Source organism: Phyllobates terribilis, unplaced genomic scaffold, assembly GCF_046119375.1.
Source record: "Phyllobates terribilis strain yellow unplaced genomic scaffold, ASM4611937v1 Scaffold_4__5_contigs__length_816908805, whole genome shotgun sequence".
Taxonomy (NCBI): domain Eukaryota; kingdom Metazoa; phylum Chordata; class Amphibia; order Anura; family Dendrobatidae; genus Phyllobates; species Phyllobates terribilis.
In genome coordinates this window covers 531,450,645-531,468,516 of record NW_027362764.1, presented here as the reverse complement: position 1 = coordinate 531,468,516, position 17,872 = coordinate 531,450,645, and the positions used below count along the sequence as shown (strand labels likewise).

General features: G+C 40.5%; 1 protein-coding gene across 5 annotated transcripts in view; it reads right to left on the bottom strand.

Moving 5' to 3' along the window:
* Positions 1-17,872, bottom strand: part of ZNF516 (zinc finger protein 516) — a 107,742-nt gene that overhangs the window by 63,682 nt on the left and 26,188 nt on the right. For all 5 annotated transcript variants that reach the window (XM_073678931.1, XM_073678929.1, XM_073678930.1 and 2 more), the window contains exon 2: positions 7,777-7,869. The gene's annotated coding sequence lies outside the window, so the exon portion shown is untranslated. The remainder of the gene's footprint in view (positions 1-7,776; positions 7,870-17,872) is intronic.

Sequence of the window (17,872 nt, the reverse complement as noted above, 5' to 3'; positions counted from 1 at the left end):
ATAATAATAACAACAACAGCAGCAAATGCCTTCAATTTCAAATGTAGCATAGTTCTTTTGATTTTCTATGTCATTTACCCTATGTGCAGGGCATGGCTGTAGCTTAGGTATCCATCGTTACGACCACTAACAACTGTCACTATACGAGTGGTTGTAACCATGGATACCTAAGCTACTGCAATGCCCTGCACATGGGGTAAGTGACCTAGCAAATCAGAATAACTATAGTTATAGGTATTTGCTAATATTTTGACACCAACTACATATTGGGATAGGATCTTGGAGTTTGGAATATGGCTTTAAGCATCAGAGTCTACAAAAACCATCAGTAGGCATAAGCACGATTTTGACCTACTAGCCATACATCCAGAATTGGAACACCAATTATTTGCCAAAACATCAGTGCCACTGACCTCTGAAATGCTCATTTTGGGCAAAAACTCTCACATACACAAGACAATATCTTAAGGAAAGCATCCCCACAAGAGTGGAAGCTGCTACTGCAAAAAAAAAAACACACACACCCTGGCCCAGTTGCATATTAACCATATTTTTGGAAAAGCACGAATGTGTGCTATATACATAAGAGAGTTATATTACAGTGCAAAGCAAACCACACATGAGAATATTTTAGGCAAATGAACGCATAAGTATCCAAATCTCCACAATCATTAGAGGTCATGAATAAAAGCATGCAGGCACCCACTCTTCAAGCAAGAGGAGTCACATATTTGCCCTGATTGTATGAACAGTACTATTGTTTTGCAGTGTCACATAATACACAAATGCTTTCAGGTCCACCTATAGAAAATGGGCATTACAAAACATAAAATGATGGCTGGATCTCATCAGCCTCGGGGGACCGGAACAAGGGACAAAGACAAGCTCATTGTTAAATGCATTTCTTAGCATGCGCCAGCTATTGAGGCTTAGCTGCCTCGTCATTCGTTATCCTTGAATTTTATTCAATGTACCTTGCTCACTGCTGTACAGTTATTAATCACAAAAGCACCATACAATGCAAGGAAAATAAAACTAGGAGTTAAGACATGATACTAAAAGAAGCCAAAAATGGAAACAGTTTCATACCAAATACCAACCAAAAATGTACAGACAAAGGCAGATTATTTCGTGACCAAGTTCCACTTTGCTATAACCACCTATCCAGGCATGGTCTCAAGTATTGCTAAATCTGCCAAAAGTAGCGTAAAAACATGCCTTGCCAGGGGAAGTCTGAAAGCTACACCATTAATTTATGGTTTAACAAAGGCTCTTTAATTCAGCAGGCACTGCTTCTACTACACAAGTAAATCCCGTTACACAACGAATAAGCATGGATTACTGAATGACCCTGTGATCAAACGCAAGAGACAAAGAAACTTTTTCAAACCATTAGATTCACAAAAAAAAAAAAAACAAGACGTGTAATGGTAGGTGAAAAAGAAAACGTGTCAGACCAGATATGAAGAAAGACAAAATAAACATTTTATATTTGCTATTAATTACAAAGGTAAAGCTAACTAGGCCAACTAGGGGACTTTTAAAACACGCAATACCTCTGTCCTGGGGGAGAGGGTGTAAGGAAAAAAATAATCTCTCTGAGGAAAAGTTCTTCCCATTTCTGTTGAAAAATGACACACTGTTCAGACAGTCAGTGATTGTTTATTATTAGCTTCAGCATTTAAAAGAAGTGACTTGTCAATATTTCAGACATTTTCAGCCATTAAGCCACTCCATAATTTATAATAGAGATCAATGTGAAAGCTACAAAAAACACTGCAAAGATAAAAAAGATAATTGGGCATCTTAGGAGTGTTTAGTAAGCAGGTTTGAGGCGGTTTCATATCATATAATGTTAAGATTTTATTCATTGCGTAGTGGATTTAAAAAATTGAGAATGGGCTCACTCTCACTAGCGATTAAATCAGACGAATGCAATCCGATAAAAAAAAAAATCGGATTGCATTTGTACCAATTTAATCCTTTGATGGTGTGTTCAGTGGTGTTTTTTTTTCCAGCTCCAATCAGGTTGAAAAAAAAAAAAAAAGCACACAGCATGCTGCGGTTGCATGCTGGATTCGGATTGCACGCACCCATATAAGTCTATGTGTGCGTAAGAAACATCGCACTGCACTCTAATATCACCCGAGTGCAGTGCGATTCTCACCAACGCCAGCAGCAGAGGAGATGGAGAAATTACATTCTTCGTCCCCTCCACAGCGGTGCTGTGATTCTCTCTGTGCTCCGATCCTCTCGCACAGAGCACTGACATTCAGCTCCCGCTCGCAGCAGAGCAGGAGCCAAATGTCATTAGCATATCGCATCCGATGCCATAAGCTTGTGGGACCCCGGCCTAGCACCCACAAAAAAAAAATTAAAATGTTTACAGAAAATGCTCCAGCAAATGTTAATAAAAAGCCAACAAAATGATTAAAAAAAAAGCATAAAAACCGCTACACAGAAGGAGCGTTTTCTTAAGTGGTATCACCTTGAAAAACTCATCTTTTTTGACCCATTTAAAACCTGTGCATATAGCCTTATATTTGCCAAGAAAACTAACTTTGACCGTGTATGCAAATGCTGTGCAGAGGGTCCCAAGCTAGGAAAGTGCTCTCTGACTTGTGTTAAGCCCCCGTCTCACATAGCGAGATCGCTGCTGTGTCACGGTTTTGGTGACTCACCAGCGACCTCACCAGCGATGTCGCTATGTGTGACACTTTGCAACGATCAGGCCCCTGCTGTGAGGTCGCCGATCGCTGCAAAGTGTCCTGGACCATTTTTTGGTCGTTGGCCTCAAGCTGGCCAGCACACATCGCTGAGTGTGACCAGCGGGACCAACGATCTGGCTGGTCACCATGGTAAATATCGGGTTACTAGGGGCACGCGCGCACTTAGTAACCCGCTGTTTACCATGGATACCACTCTGCTACGGTGCGCGGAGGCTCCCGCGCACCGTAGCAGAGTGGTATCCATGGTAAACAGCGGGTTACTAGGGGCACACGCGCACTTAGTAACCCGATGTTTACGATAGTTACCAGCCTGCTCCTGCTTAAGCAGCAGACTGGTAACAGGAGCAGGACATCGTGGAACGATTCTTTCCACGATATCGCTGCTCCCCTGATCGCTGGTGAGCCTGCCTGTTTGACAGCTCACCAGCGATGTATTAGCGACGCAGCAACGATCCCTGACAGGTCGTATCGTTGTCGGGATCGCTGCTGCATCGCTTAGTGTGACGGGGCCTTTAGCTAACACTGGCCTGTGCCTCCCCCATGCTGTGACTTGGTGGCTCCAGTGTTGGGAGATTTCAGTGAAAAGTACCCCCCCGCCGTATTTTACATTGATCTAGGGGGTAACCTTTGTCCTTGCAGAGAGTGACATGTTAAGCATGTCAAGGTGAGGACATTTTTAAGCCGCAATGCTCCTCTGGGTAATATGCAAATTGTCTCTTCAGAAAGGAAGAGGCCTAGAACTCTGTTGTCACCTATAGGAAGAAGCAATTCTAAAGGTCAATATCGACTCTCTAATGAAACTAGTCACATGACTTAGGATAAAAGCCAAAATCAGAATCTTAATTTGTAGACACTGTTTCGGGGTACTCAACATGTCACTCTCCGCAAGGAGAAACGTTACCCCTTGGATTCCGGTCAGATGCCTCTCACCCAGCCAAACCAGATCTCACACTGTGCACTGACAAGGGGCAGTACCCCGAAACAGTGTCTACAAATTGAGATTCTGGATTTGGCTTTCATCCTATGTCATGTGATAAGGCTCGTTAAAGGGTCACTATTGACTTTTATGACTGCTAGTTCCTATAGGTGGCACTAGGTGGTTCTAGCCCTCTTCCTCTCTGAAGAGACTATTTGCATATTTTACATGGGGCACTACTGCATTTAAGAGGAGGTTGTCTATGTAGTGGAAAACCCCTTTAAGACCCCCTAAAAAAAAAAATCAAAGGCTCCAAAACCGAACTGTATCTAGAAGAAAAACAAGCATGATATTAACTTGAAGTTTTCAACAAGAAGATTTTCTGTATAAGGAAATTTATATAAAAATCACAAAAGACACCAAAAACTGAGTGGTGTCCACAACACGGGAAGCACTGGCATACTGTGCATGAGAAAATGGCTTACTTGCATAATGTACTTCTTCAAATATTTTTTTGCCTCTCAGCATTAAAAAAAAAAAAAAAAAAACTAAAATAAAATGATGCAGTGCCAAAGATTATCCCACGCCGACAGAAAATACAGCTTTTTATAAAAGTGAAGTGTACCTTCATAAAAGGCCTGCTATTCAAGGTTGTTTTCTAACTAGTGTTCGGAAATCTAATGGGCAGAGGTTATTTTGCAAATGGAAACATTTAAATGGATATTTGCATTTCATAATGGGAAGGCAAACGGCTGTATTCCCCACGCAGAGGGAGAAAGGAAATCTCATTTATAGTGTAAATACAAAAAAATACAATAAAAAAAGTTAAACTTCTGATAAAAAAAAAACCTGGAAAAAATAAAATTTACATAAATGTACAATTTGGGGTCTTTCCACGAATCACATAAACTGCAAGTTATGTACTTGATCAAATAAAATATCTTAAGTAGTCTATGTCTGCTGCCCTCACAGCACGAACCTGCAGTCAGCATCAGGCCAGTTAACCAAAACCATGGGCAAAGCTCAAACTATTAGGCCGCAACCACCTGTCATTTCAGGTACAGAAGAGTTACCCAGGAATATCAACACTGTTATAGGGAATCTGTCACCAGGTTTTTGATACCGCATCTGAGGGCAGTAGGAACAGAAAACCTGATTTCAGTGATGTATCACTTACTTGGCTGCCTGCTCTCTGAGTGCTGATCTCTGTATAACCTCGCCCACACCACTCATAGGCAGTTTTCTGTCTATGCACAGTGTAATCAGTGATCGGGTGGGTTACACAGAGTACATGAATAGGGAGGACTATACATGAGCAGGTTTACTAGTCCTCTAATGATAAAACTGTGACTATCAGCAGGAGATTATCAAAACTACAGCAAGTAGCCCAGTAAGTGATATCTCTGAAATCAGGGTCCCAGTCTCTACATTATAGGGTGCAAATCCTATGGGCATTGAACCCCTGCTCCCCACAGCGCTGTTACATGCAGTGAACCATATGCAATCTGAAGAAGGTCCTTTAGACCGAAACGTTACTGTTTTTGGATTGCTTTACTAATAAATCTGATTTTTTTTTTCCTGCAACTCCGAGTGCCGGATTTTTTCTTCACTGAGTATATGGAGTGGTACGATATCCTATCCTGGCACCATATTTTTATACAGAGTAACGTACATCTTATTTACATATATTATACTCTAATATGTGGAAAAAAACTAGTGGCAAATTCCCTTTAAAATAATCAGTAATTTGAGTCAGAAAATTGATTTGGACATCACGCCATCCTGAAGATTGTGTTTCTGCTGAAATGGTGGCTCTAACAGATAAATGTTTTCATGGGACATTGCCTTTTATTATGATAACTGTATGGTTTCCAATGGGATCAGCGGCCGAGATCCCAAGTGATCTACAGAATGTAGATTCTAAACTCCCCTTTGTGAATGAAACATTACCAAGCTTGTGAACACTGCTCTATTAACTTGTATAAATTCTAAAGAGACTTCCCTGTGCAGCAATCATAAATGCTCATTCATGCTTCATTCACACAGGACCGAGTCCCCTGTTCTCTGGATCCGTGCCCACTGCAATCATACATTTATCATATGGCCTGTTTATGGGGCAACCCCATGTTAAAGTGAATTTGTCACCAGATATTCACAATATATAAACAGCATTAACTATTAGAAATTTACTATTAGACTTTGTTCACACATGTTGGGGTTTTTTTACATCACAAATCTGCAGCAAAACTGATCTCTGGCAGGAAATCAGCTGCGTCGTGCGTTTTTTCACTGTCCTTCTGTCTCTATTTATGCATGTACATAAAGTTCTGGGAAAAAAAAAAAAAAGAATCCCCATTCTATTTTGCTATCAAAAATGCTGAAAAAACGCTGATGCAAGTGTTGGTGGGTTTTTGATGAGTTTTTTTTCACCATTACTTTCTATGGATGAAAAAACGCTGAAAAGACACTGAAAGAAGTGACAAGCTTTATTTTCCAAAAACCCAACCAAGGCACAAAATACGAATAGACTTTGCTGGTACTGCAAAATGAAGCAGAAAATTTGCATAAAAATCTGCAGCAAAAACGCTGAAAAACCCAACATGTGTGAACATAGCCTTAAAGGGAACTTGTTGCCAGGTTTGTCCCATGTGAGCTAATACCACCACCTTTCAGCCCTGATATACAGCACTCTAATATGCTGTATATATGCCCCCAATCCGGCCTGCAAGACAAGAATTAATCTCCTACAGGGCAGTCTGGTCTGATGGGTGTCGCTGTCAAGGGCAGAGGAAAGTACTGCAGTGCGCATGCACCGGGAAAGGTCACAGAGCCCTGGCGTATGCACACAGCAGTATTTGCTCTGCCCTCGACAGGGTGGATAAGTGTGCATGCGCAGGAGCGCGATGCCGGGGACACTGTGTGGATGACGTAGGACATGTCACCCACATGAAGCAAGAAGGAAGATGGCATGGCAAGAAGAGATGAGGCAGCAGACCAAGACAGCAACGCTCATAAGACTGGACCGCCCCATAGGGGAGTATAATAAAAGGTATTTTTCTTGTCTTGCAGGTCGGATCAGGGGCATATAGAGAGCATATTAAAATGCTGTATATCAGGGCTGAAAGGTGGTGGCCTTATCGCACATGGGACAAATCTGGTGACAGGTTCCCTTTAAATAGACCTGACGAAGTATGTGTACTTACTCTGAAAATTCATGCCAGAATAGCTGTATAAGCCAGATATTCCCCTGTGCCGGGGAAGTACGGCACAGTGCACAACAGGCAGGCAAGTTGGAATCATCTGCCTGTAAGTGCTTTGGCACAGTCCTAGATACACCCTTTAAGAGATTTACTTAATGGCATATGCAATTTGTCTTGTAAAATTTGGTAACACTTTATTTATGCATGTACATTAAGTTCTGTGAAAAAAAAAAGAACACCCATTTTATTTTGCCATCAAAAACGCTGAAAAAAAATTTACCTGCGTTTTTTCAGCGTTTTTTTCACCACCCATTACTTCCTAAGGGTGAAAAAACGCTGAAAGAAGTGACATGCTCCATTTCCAAAAACCCAACCAAGGCACAAAATACGCAGCAAAAAAAAAAAAAAAAAAAACACAAGATGTGTGAAGAGAGAATTCTGGTTTCTCATAGACTTTGCTGGTATTGATAAATGCAGCTGAAAATTTGCATAAAAATCTGCAGCAAAATACGCTGAAAAACCCAACGTGTGTGAACATAGCCTAAAAGGGCTTAACATGATGTCCTCCTTGGAGCTACAAACCTTTCTTTGCAAAAGTGAGTTGTGTCAGATGCACTCTACAAGATGGCCCACCATTGAATGTTTATGGGGGCCTCCCAGCTCCCCACAGCAGGTGATGGTAATGACCAGTAATTATTAAATTTCATAAAAAAAATACAAAGTATTGAAAATATATTTTACCAGCATCAAATTTCTGCAGTATTGACATGCCGCTAAGATTTGCCCAAGCCTGACATACTAACAAATGCCTAGATACATAAATAAAGAAAAGGTCTGTGCCATAACAAAAATAGCTGCTCCATTTCTATCAAATCTACAGTTACTGGAAGCATTTGCTATCGCTGCTATGCTGGGAGCTATGTAAACTGACCTTGAATTGAAGTACTGATTGTCTCCGTCCATTTCCACACTAAGAAACTGGACCTGCTGCCATGGTGGGACGGCAAGAAATTCTCTATTGAAGCTGAAATAAAGCAAAACATCAGTGGATTACAAATCTATAAAAATCAAAACTTTGTGGCAACATTTCACTTTTAGTAATGTATAAAAGCAGTTTAAAGAGTGAAGTAATATACCTAAATTACAAAGCAACACACACACACACACACACACACACACACACACACACACACTGCAATTTTGGTGGGCATCATCTACTTGGATATGGAGGTGCGTGGCAGCCTCACACACAACAGACAAGTGAAGACACTCACCTCTAGGGTATGTTCACACTGCATGTTTTACCAGGGGTCAAAAATGCCATCTGATCAAGCAGGAGATTTCCCCTCTTCCCTTGAATTGGTAAACGTGAAGCATCTTTTGCTAGCATTTGTTATTGCTTCCAGACGGTTTTTTTTCCGCCAGCAATGTTTTGGGGAATTTTTTTTTTTTTTTTTTTTAATTGGGGAAGTGGCCAGAGAGATTTTCAGTTTTTTTTTTTTTGTTTTTTTTTCTATGAACAAAACTGAATTGTTATATGCAGCAAAAGAGCAATAAAAAACTGGGGATCCTTATCGAACTGCATTGCAAGTACTGAGACTCCTCCGAGCAGAAAACATCTGAAGAATGTACATGTTCTTCTTCACAATAATAATGCACTACAGGACGCAGGAGCCCCATGATTAAGGCGGAAGCAGCCCATCCATTAATGGTAGGTGTTTCATCTGCATATACACCTGTGCTGCCTCCATCATAGGGGCCTGCTGCAGCCTGCAGTGTACTTGTAGCAATTAGTACTGTGATCTAGTGTTGGGAACTTTTTCTGCCTTTTTTGTGATAGAATTAAAAAAAAAAAAAAGTCTTTCAGTGAGTTGATTTTAATTTTAGTGTAAAGATCCGCTAGACAATGCAGACCTTTGGTGTGGGTTGCGAGCTTCGGTATTTTGTCCATAATAATTGGCCAAAACCTCATTTTACATCCTTTTCATCTTTTTATTGCACTTTTATTTTTTCATTTTTTATGCAGTATACAGGCAAGCCCTTTAAAGGTTGCCTGGGAAATTTGGGGTGTGTTCTTGTGGGGTGCACGTACATAGTGCTGGGCAGTTCGCGTGATCTAATAGTATGGGCATCACTAATACACTGTAAGCCAGATACTGAACTACGCACATACAAGTGCCCTATACAAACCTTATCTGTGTACATTTAGAACACTAGACAACCACTCCCTCCATGAATTGGTCGGTGTGAGTGGGTGTCCCATCAGTATTTTGCACCTGTGCTGCCCCCGGCTTTATAGTGGGGCTGCTGCTGCCTGTAATCATTAGTATTGTGACCTGGTGATGGTAAATATGGCTGACTTTCTGTGGGGTTTATTTTAATTATGTCCTTTTTGGTAAGCCACTTAACTTTTAGATCTGATCACGTCAGTAACTCCCCATCTCTGATCGCTGCAGGTAAAGGCAGATAACAGCTGTAGATCATATCCAGCGGCCACCATGCTCCGAGTAGGCTCATACGCACCGTGCTAGCCTGTGGTGGCAAGCTCCACCATACGGCTCAGTTTACATTCTGGGGGCTATGCATGCCATATATATTTAAAGCATCAAGACATCTCATGCAGTTATAAACAGATCCAGGGACATAAAATGCTCGGCATATCTGTGACAAGCCGCAGTTGTTCATTTCTTTTATTAAATTCTGGAGGGTTGATGGAAAGAGCACCTCTCCAACTGCATGTCTACAGTATATTCACCTTGAGTTTAAGACTCATTTTGCTTGTACATAGTTAAAAATAACTAAATGACATCCATAAGTTTTACAATTGATTGGACGCCATATAATTATTGCTTTTCAGCAGTAAATCCCCTGGAGGGGGGAGATGCAGCTGCCACAGACCAAGAAGCACTAAAGAGCTATGGAGTCAAAAGACTTACAGGGAATGTATTCCTGGGAGCTACATAGAAATATCCATAAAGAAATAGGAGAAAAAATATATTGAGCAAAACCAGGTTCCAAATGCACCCCAGTAACCGAGTCTAAATGTATACCTCTAATAAATATACACACATTTTACACAAACATATATGTGTACACACACAGTCTGGCTTCCAAACCAAACTGTACGGTTCAGCTTCACCAAATAAAACCACAATAGGAAGCATTATCATAGCATGATCAATTATTTAATCGCACAAGCAAATGGAACATTTCTAGTCAATTGTGAAGAGACTACACAAGCACAGTATATGAGAACAGGATTCACCTTATATTACACTTGGCTTCCTGCCATTACCAAGTATGATACGTCCACATGCATACTAGCCTTACAAGCTGGATTGTGAAACATGTATTTATGTGCTGCATGTATACCATTTTAAACCAAGCTCAAATTTTGTGTTTTTAAAGTGTAAAAAAGGCAACAAACACTCCGTTCATTTAAAATGGTCTTTTTGGAGGTTTCACGTTTTTAACCTTTGCTTTGTCCTATCAAGCCGAGTGTTTGAGAAAAGAAAAAAAAATTCAAGTAAGAGATAGGAAAGAAAGGGATATAATTCTAGTCATAAAACACTTGTGCATAAGTGAAATTCCAATTTTGATTTACAATTTGTGCAAAGTTATAATCAGTGAATTTTACAAGCAAAGACTGATTACTGTGAGAATGTTGGGATCTGCAATCTCCAGCAGAAGATGAAACAAAACCTATGGCCTTTAGACAACAGGCCATGATGGCCATCTGCTCCTGCTCACTGTACTGGGAGGATCCAAATCACATTTCTTGGCATTTACAATGATCTTGATAAGTCATTTAAAAAGAAAAGGACAATTAATGAGATAGAAAGATAGAAAGATAGAAAGATAGAAAGATAGAAAGATAGAAAAAACACTGCGCCTTTTGAATGGGAAAAACACAGTTTTACAGTGCCAGCAAAGTGAATGGTTTCTGAAATCTCTCGCACACGCTGCTTTTTTTTTTCCCTTGCAGATTTGAACCAAAGCGTTTTTTTTTTCCAAATCTGTATCATGTCTTCAGGGTTTGGTCAGTGTGTCAGTTATCACCATCATAGTTTGGTCAGAGTTTCATCAGATTTTCTATGATCTGAAAAGGCTGAGAAACATTAATTTTTTTTTCAATCAAACAGTCCATAAAAAAAACAAAACAAAAAAAACCAGACAGCTAATGGAGGGCATCAGAGAGTGATAAGTGACTTGGGTCAAAATCAGACATCTCTCTGTGATCTTATGCTGATCACTAGGTCTGCAAAAATACACAGACATGTGAACAGCCCCAGAGACTATAATAAGTTTTAGCCATGAAAATCGTGGATTCAACTTGTATATAGAAAATGTCAGTCTAAATAAGCCCTTATATGTAACTTGCAGATTACTACAGCCCTAGAGTAGCTAGCATTGCTGTCACGCCCAACAGACATCAGAGGAGGGCACTTCGATACTACCGTAGTCACAGCTTTGCTTCCCCCCCAGAAGTCAAAAATCCAAGCCAATGCATCTTTTGGAATCAGGACATTTTACAAGATAGATCAATATATGTATGGATGTATGTAGATCTGTAGAGGGTAATTATATATCACACAAATACAGATGGCAATACATATAAGAAGAGTTAGCAGAACCTGTCAATTTCGGCTGGCCTTGCCAATAATATAAGGTGTATGGGATTGCCTCGACTTTCCTCTAAAGATGGATATTGGGCAATAAAAGGATAGGTTATGTTGGGAAAAGACTGTTCCTTTTTCTCACGAGGAGCACTGCGTGGTAGACCACACTTTGGTGTCCGCCTAAACACGGACACTGCCAAAACGTCGGCTGAACAAAGTCCAGAAGGACTGTCTGCACCATTATACTGAAAACCTATGTTGTGGCTTCTGGCCAAATCCTATTTTTCCGAGATTAAGTGTTGGCACCCTTGAAATTGTTACAAAACAGCGTCCTGTGATAAATAGAAGTGGGTCAGGGGAAATCTTTAATGAACGCCCCTCGTACATTTACAGTCATGGCCAAAAGTGTTGGCACCCTTGAAGTTGTTCCAGAAAATAAAGCATTTTTCCAAGAAAATTATTGCAATTACACAGGTTTTGCTATACACATGCTTATTTCCTTTGTGAGTATTGGAAAAACAAAAACAAATAAGAGAAAAAAAGCAAATTGGACATAATTTCAAGCAAAACCCCAAAAATGGGCAGACAAAATTGTTGGTACCTTTTCAAAATTGTGGGTAAAATATGAAAATCACATCTGAAACTAGATAAAAATGGGGAGAGGTTAAAGGGGTTGTCCGGTCAAAAGTGTTAAGTCTGCAGTCACTCTGTGTGACTGCAGACTTATGAATCCCCCCAGCGCACAGTGCCTGCACTGCAGGGATTTGCTGGTTTCAGACCCAGTAACGGAGGGTATGTATGTGTTACACATGCCAGTGGGCGTGGCCTCGCTCTCCATAAAAGTGTATGGAGTGAGGCGGCGCCGACTGGCCGGGGGTATGCAGAACACATTCCCATCTCGAAGATCCTATCCCAATATGTAGTAGGTATAATATTAGCATATTAGCATGGTCCTGCAATGCCTGAACATAAGGAAAGACGTAGCGACTCAGAAAAACTATTCTACATTTCTAATTGGAGGTATTTGCTAACATTATTATTAGACCTACTACATAAGGGGAGAGGATCGTGGAGATGAGAATACCCCTTTAACTCAATCTTTGCATTGTGCATGTGTGCGCCACATTAAGCAACAATCTCAAGGTTACAAGTCCATCTTGACGTTCCTTTGTCCATGGTGTGCAACATAATCAATAAGTTTACAATCTATGACACTGCAGCCAATCTCCCTGGACGGCAGAAAAAAATTGATGAAAGGTTGCAATGCAGGATAGTCCGGATGGTGGATAAGAAGCCCAATCAAGTTCCAAAGAAACTCAAGCTGTCCTGCAGCCTCAGGGTGCATCAGTGTTAGCGTGAACTATCCATCGACATTTAAATTAAATGAAACGCTATGGCAGAAGACCCAGGAGGACCCCACTGCTGACACAGAGACATATAAAAGCTAGACTGCAATAAGCCAAAATCCTTCTGGGAAAGTATCTTGTGGACAGATGAGACCAAGATAGAGCTTTTTTGTTGTAAAGCACATCATTCTACTGGTCACCAAAAATGGATTGAGGCCTACAAAGAAAAGAACACAGTACCTACAGTCAAATATGGGGGAGGTTCAAAGATGTTTTGGGGTTATTTTCCTGCCTCTGGCACTGGGTGCCTTAACTGTGTGCAAGGCATCATGAAATCTGAAGATTACCAAAGGATTTTGGGTTGCAATGTAATGTCCAGTGTCAGAAAGCTGGGTTTGCGTCCTAGGTCATGGGTCTTCCAGCAGGACAATGACCCCAAACATACTTCAAGTACCACCCAGAAATGGATGGAAACAAAGCGCTGGAGAGTTCTGAAGTGGCCAGCAATGGGTCCTAATCTAAATCCCATTGAACACCTGTGGAGAGATCTTAAAATTGCTGTTGGGAGAAGGCGCCCTTCATATATAAGAGACTTGGAGCAGTTTGCAAAAGAGTGGTCCAAAATTCCAGATGAGGGGTGTAAGAAGCTGGTTGAAGGTTATAGAAAGCGATTGATAGCAGTTATTTATTCCAAACGGTGAGCAACCAAATATTATGTTGAAAGTGCCAACAATTTTGTCCGGCCCATTTTTGAGGGTGTGTGAAATTGTGTCCAATTTTCCTTTCTCTGTTGTTATTACACACGAAGGACATGTGCATAAAAAAATGTGCAATTGCAATAATTTTCTTGGAGAAATACTTCAATCTCTGGAACAATTTCAAGGGTGCCAATACTTTTGCCATGACTGTAAATGTACGTAAAACTACCCATACCATGCCATCAGAGGTGTCTGGCAGTAAGTTTTTACTCTTTCCCCTTTGAGGACATACATGCACGCTCAGCCAAGCTTAGAGTGCAGGTGTGTGGAGAGGAGAGTCAGAAGGAATAGCCGTTTTGCTGTCAGCTATCTAAGTTTGTGCCCACCCTACAAGCTCCAATGAGTTATAAGAAAAATGATCATCTACAAAGCCCTTAAAAGCGCACCTGTCAGCAGGTTTGTGCTCAGTAAACTAAATACACTGTCAGGTGGGCGACATTACACTGATTAAAATGATACCTTGGATGATGAAATCCGTCCTGTGGTTCTTGTGTAATCTTTACTTTCAGTTTTGAGATAATGAAATGCCCATGCTTCAGGGAGACCTGTAGGGAGCGCTTTATCTGGTGCTCCGCTTACATATTCATCTGTATGCTCTTATGACAGCTCACTGATCCTTCACTGACCTGCCTCCTATTTTACATAATGCATCTAGGAGTGCGGGGCTAGGTAAAATAGGAGGCAGGTCAGTGAAGGCACAGTGAGCTGTCATAAAAGCACACAGATGAATATGTAAGCAGAGCACTAGATAGAGCGCTCCCCACAGGCCGCACTGAAGCACGAGCATATCATTATCTCAAAACTGAAAGTAAAGATTACAAAAGAACCACAGGACGGATTTCATCAACCAAGGTATCATTTTAATCACTGTAATGTCACCCACCTGACAGTGTATGTAGTGTACTGAAGTTTACTGAGCAAAATCCTGCTGACAGGTGTGCTTTAATGACAAAGAAAAATATAAATTTAAAAAAAAAAAAAAAAAAGCTTATAAAACAAGACCACCATTATAAGAGAAAAATCTCCATAATGACAAGACCCAAAATACAATTTTAGGGTATGTGCACACACATGTTGTGTTTTGCTGCGTATCTGCAGCAGATTTTTATGTAAATTTTCATCTGCATCTGGCAGTACCAGCAAAGTGTATGAGAAACCAGAATTCACTGTTCCCACGTCGCTTTTTTGTTTGCTGCGTATTTTCAGTGATTAGAAAAACGCTGAAAGAAGTGACATGACAAATAATAGGGGGGGAGGGGCGGGATGAAAAAACGCTACAAATGCGCAGCAAAAACGCACCTGCGTATTTTGCTGCATATTTGCAGCGTTTTTGATGGCAAAATAGAATGGGAGTGTTTTTTTCACAGAACTTTATGTGCATTACTAAATAGAGACAGAAGGACAGTGAAAAAAACGCTGCAAAAACGCAACAAAAAAATGCAGCTAAACCCGCGTTTTTGACGCAGCTAATCTCCTGCCAGAGAAAAGTTATCAGCAGATTTCGTGCAGATTTTGGTGCAGAAAAAAACACAACGTGTATGCACTTACCCTTGGAATTGATTATTGACGGTGTAATATGAGCAAATATTTCTCTCATTTATGTCTGTAACTATCACTAAAAGCATCAATCAGTAAAGCACATGAGGGTGGTGCCCTCTAAATACAAACAGCACGTATTGAAAATAGATAAAACCAGTATAGTGTGTGTGTGTATGTATAATATATATATATATATATAAAAAATGCATATATATATCTCACGTTCCTTTTGCTAGAGAATAGCAGCTTTGGGAGGGGGGGGCTACACAGATAAGCAGAGTTTAGATATATAACAAATATACAGGTTCAATCTATGCTTGATGCAATAAACAAAGCCATGGAAAAATAGGGAAAATAATTTCATTGTTCTGGCTCCTCCATATGGTATTGAGCACAGACTAGCAAATTAACAAAGACAGGATAGAAAAACATTATAACTAATCCGCACTGAAACGGATTACAGAACTGCCAGCAGGATCTCCAACCCAAAACTCATCACAAGAGAAATGCAAGTAGAGGGATAAAAAAAAAAAAAAAAACACAACCTGCCTGCACACACTAACACTAAGTGTATTTTTAGCCAGAAATCAGAATAACTGAAACTACAAGCCTATATAAACCTGCTATATATACCTGGAAGAGCACATAATTATCAGCACAGGAGGATGAGCTGCAGGGATGGTGGACACTGGGCCTCCAGAATAATAAAGCTGTATTTCTACTAACTTCTTGAGAGCTGACAGCCCATTTCTCTCATCATTTACAAGACTACTACAGTATTTGCAGCAGAGGGAAATCCAGAATATTTAGCACAGGGCAGCGCTCTCAGGATCTTCCTCTTATTGAAGCTAATTGTGGCCTGGCCTTTATTTTGGCATTATAGCCTACTTAGGCTACTGCAGCCTGCAGCGTTGGTGAAATGAAGCGCCTGAGCAAAGTCAGAAAATCCACCATTCGTTCCATGAGCTAAGTAGTTATTACCATGATATAATCCATGCACAGCTACTGTTCTTTGTAAGCCTCCAAGAGGTTTGCAGGCTTTGGCTTCTACAGCTGTACACTTGTATTTAGTGTGTGGAAGGGTGTGCAATGTGATTAGTAAGAATAAGAGGGTCCTCACACATCAACCAGAAGAGAGAATGGTCACATAATTACATAACAGAGGTATCGGATAAAAGGGTCAGAAAATGCGAAAACTACAGCATGGACAATTCAATAGATTGATACATACGGGAAGATTATAGAAAGTACACTATAGGAATATGAAGCTACTAAGGAGTTTTTCGAACATATGAAAGCAGAAAGCTAGAGGACGAATACAGCCAGCCACAGAGCCTGACACAGGGGTGGACACATTTATAGACATCTCATGCCCACTGTCTTTTTTTACGCAGCATAAAATGACCTGCGGTGCGAGTTTCAAATTCGCAACATGTCGATTTCTCTGGCGAGTTCACAGAGTTTCATGTGTGGATTTTCCCCATAGATACCTAAAAAGAAAAAAATATTCTAATGGAGAGGAGCTAAAAGATTTGCACTACCCTAGTCAGACATGCATTTTGGTAGTCTGTAGCAGCCAGACCACTAGGACAGCGTGAACTTCAGCGGTCAGAACTCGAATGCCGGCATCCTTGTAATTACCAGGACCCACAATGTCATGACTAGTAAGAGCACGAGGTGCCCAGGATGCCAGCATTCAGTTCAGGCCAAGGAAGTGCACACTGTCCAGATCGCCCGGCTGTGAAGGAGCACCAAATCAAGACGTCAGACCACAGTGTGAATGTTGTAGCTCATCTACAATACCTGAGGAAGTTCTTATTGTGGTCTACATCACTCAAAATGGTTCCACTATTTCTCAGTCCAGCCTATCAAATTGTGTCCTTGTAAAGTGCAGGGTTTTATCTGCAATAGGTAAAATATTAAATATTTCATATTTGTATTTTAAAGGGGTATTGCCATCTCAGACATTTATGGCATATTTAAAGGCTATAAGTAACTTATTAGTTCAGTCTCAGTGGTAAAACAATTAAGAAAAGTGCTTTTCTCTATTAACATTTACATAAGTTGCAAAAATAGACAAATACTATGCAGCCCACATGACATAAGTGTATGAGGTGGGAATACTTCGTGTCCTTGCAGAACGACTGTTAGAAAGTAATTTAAAAGGACTTGACATCAAATCACATTTTCTATTTAGCTCCATGTCCAAAACCATCATGTTTGTAGAAGTTGCTTTTAAATGTTATTATATGGAGCAGTCGTATTACAGAACCAGGAAACTAAAATGTTATTTCTACATCTCTTATGCCACTATACAGAGGGTGGAAAAAAAAAAGAAAAAACACACAAAAAGGCCAAGTTTTAAAATTACAAAGAAACCTTTCATTAAGTCCTTCAAAATTCTCTCATTTAAAAGGAAACATGTCACTAGACTTGTGCTGCCCCAACCATGGGCAGCATGAATCCAAGCCTGGCTGCACAACTGAGGAGGCAGCCCAGCTTCTACCTGCCCTGCTCCAAGCGATGGGCCCCGGATGGCCTTTCAAACTATGCTTTAACTGGCCGCAGTCGCACAGCACGAAGCTGGTGACAATTTCCCTTGAAATCACATCAGGCTTTAAAAGGGAAATACGGTAAATATCAAAACTACTGCAGTATAGTTACCACTTGAGATACACCTAAACATTTTTATACAATTATAGAGAAGCCATGCAAGACACTGAAATAAAATCAATATATAGATTATGTTCTAAAAAAAAACAAGC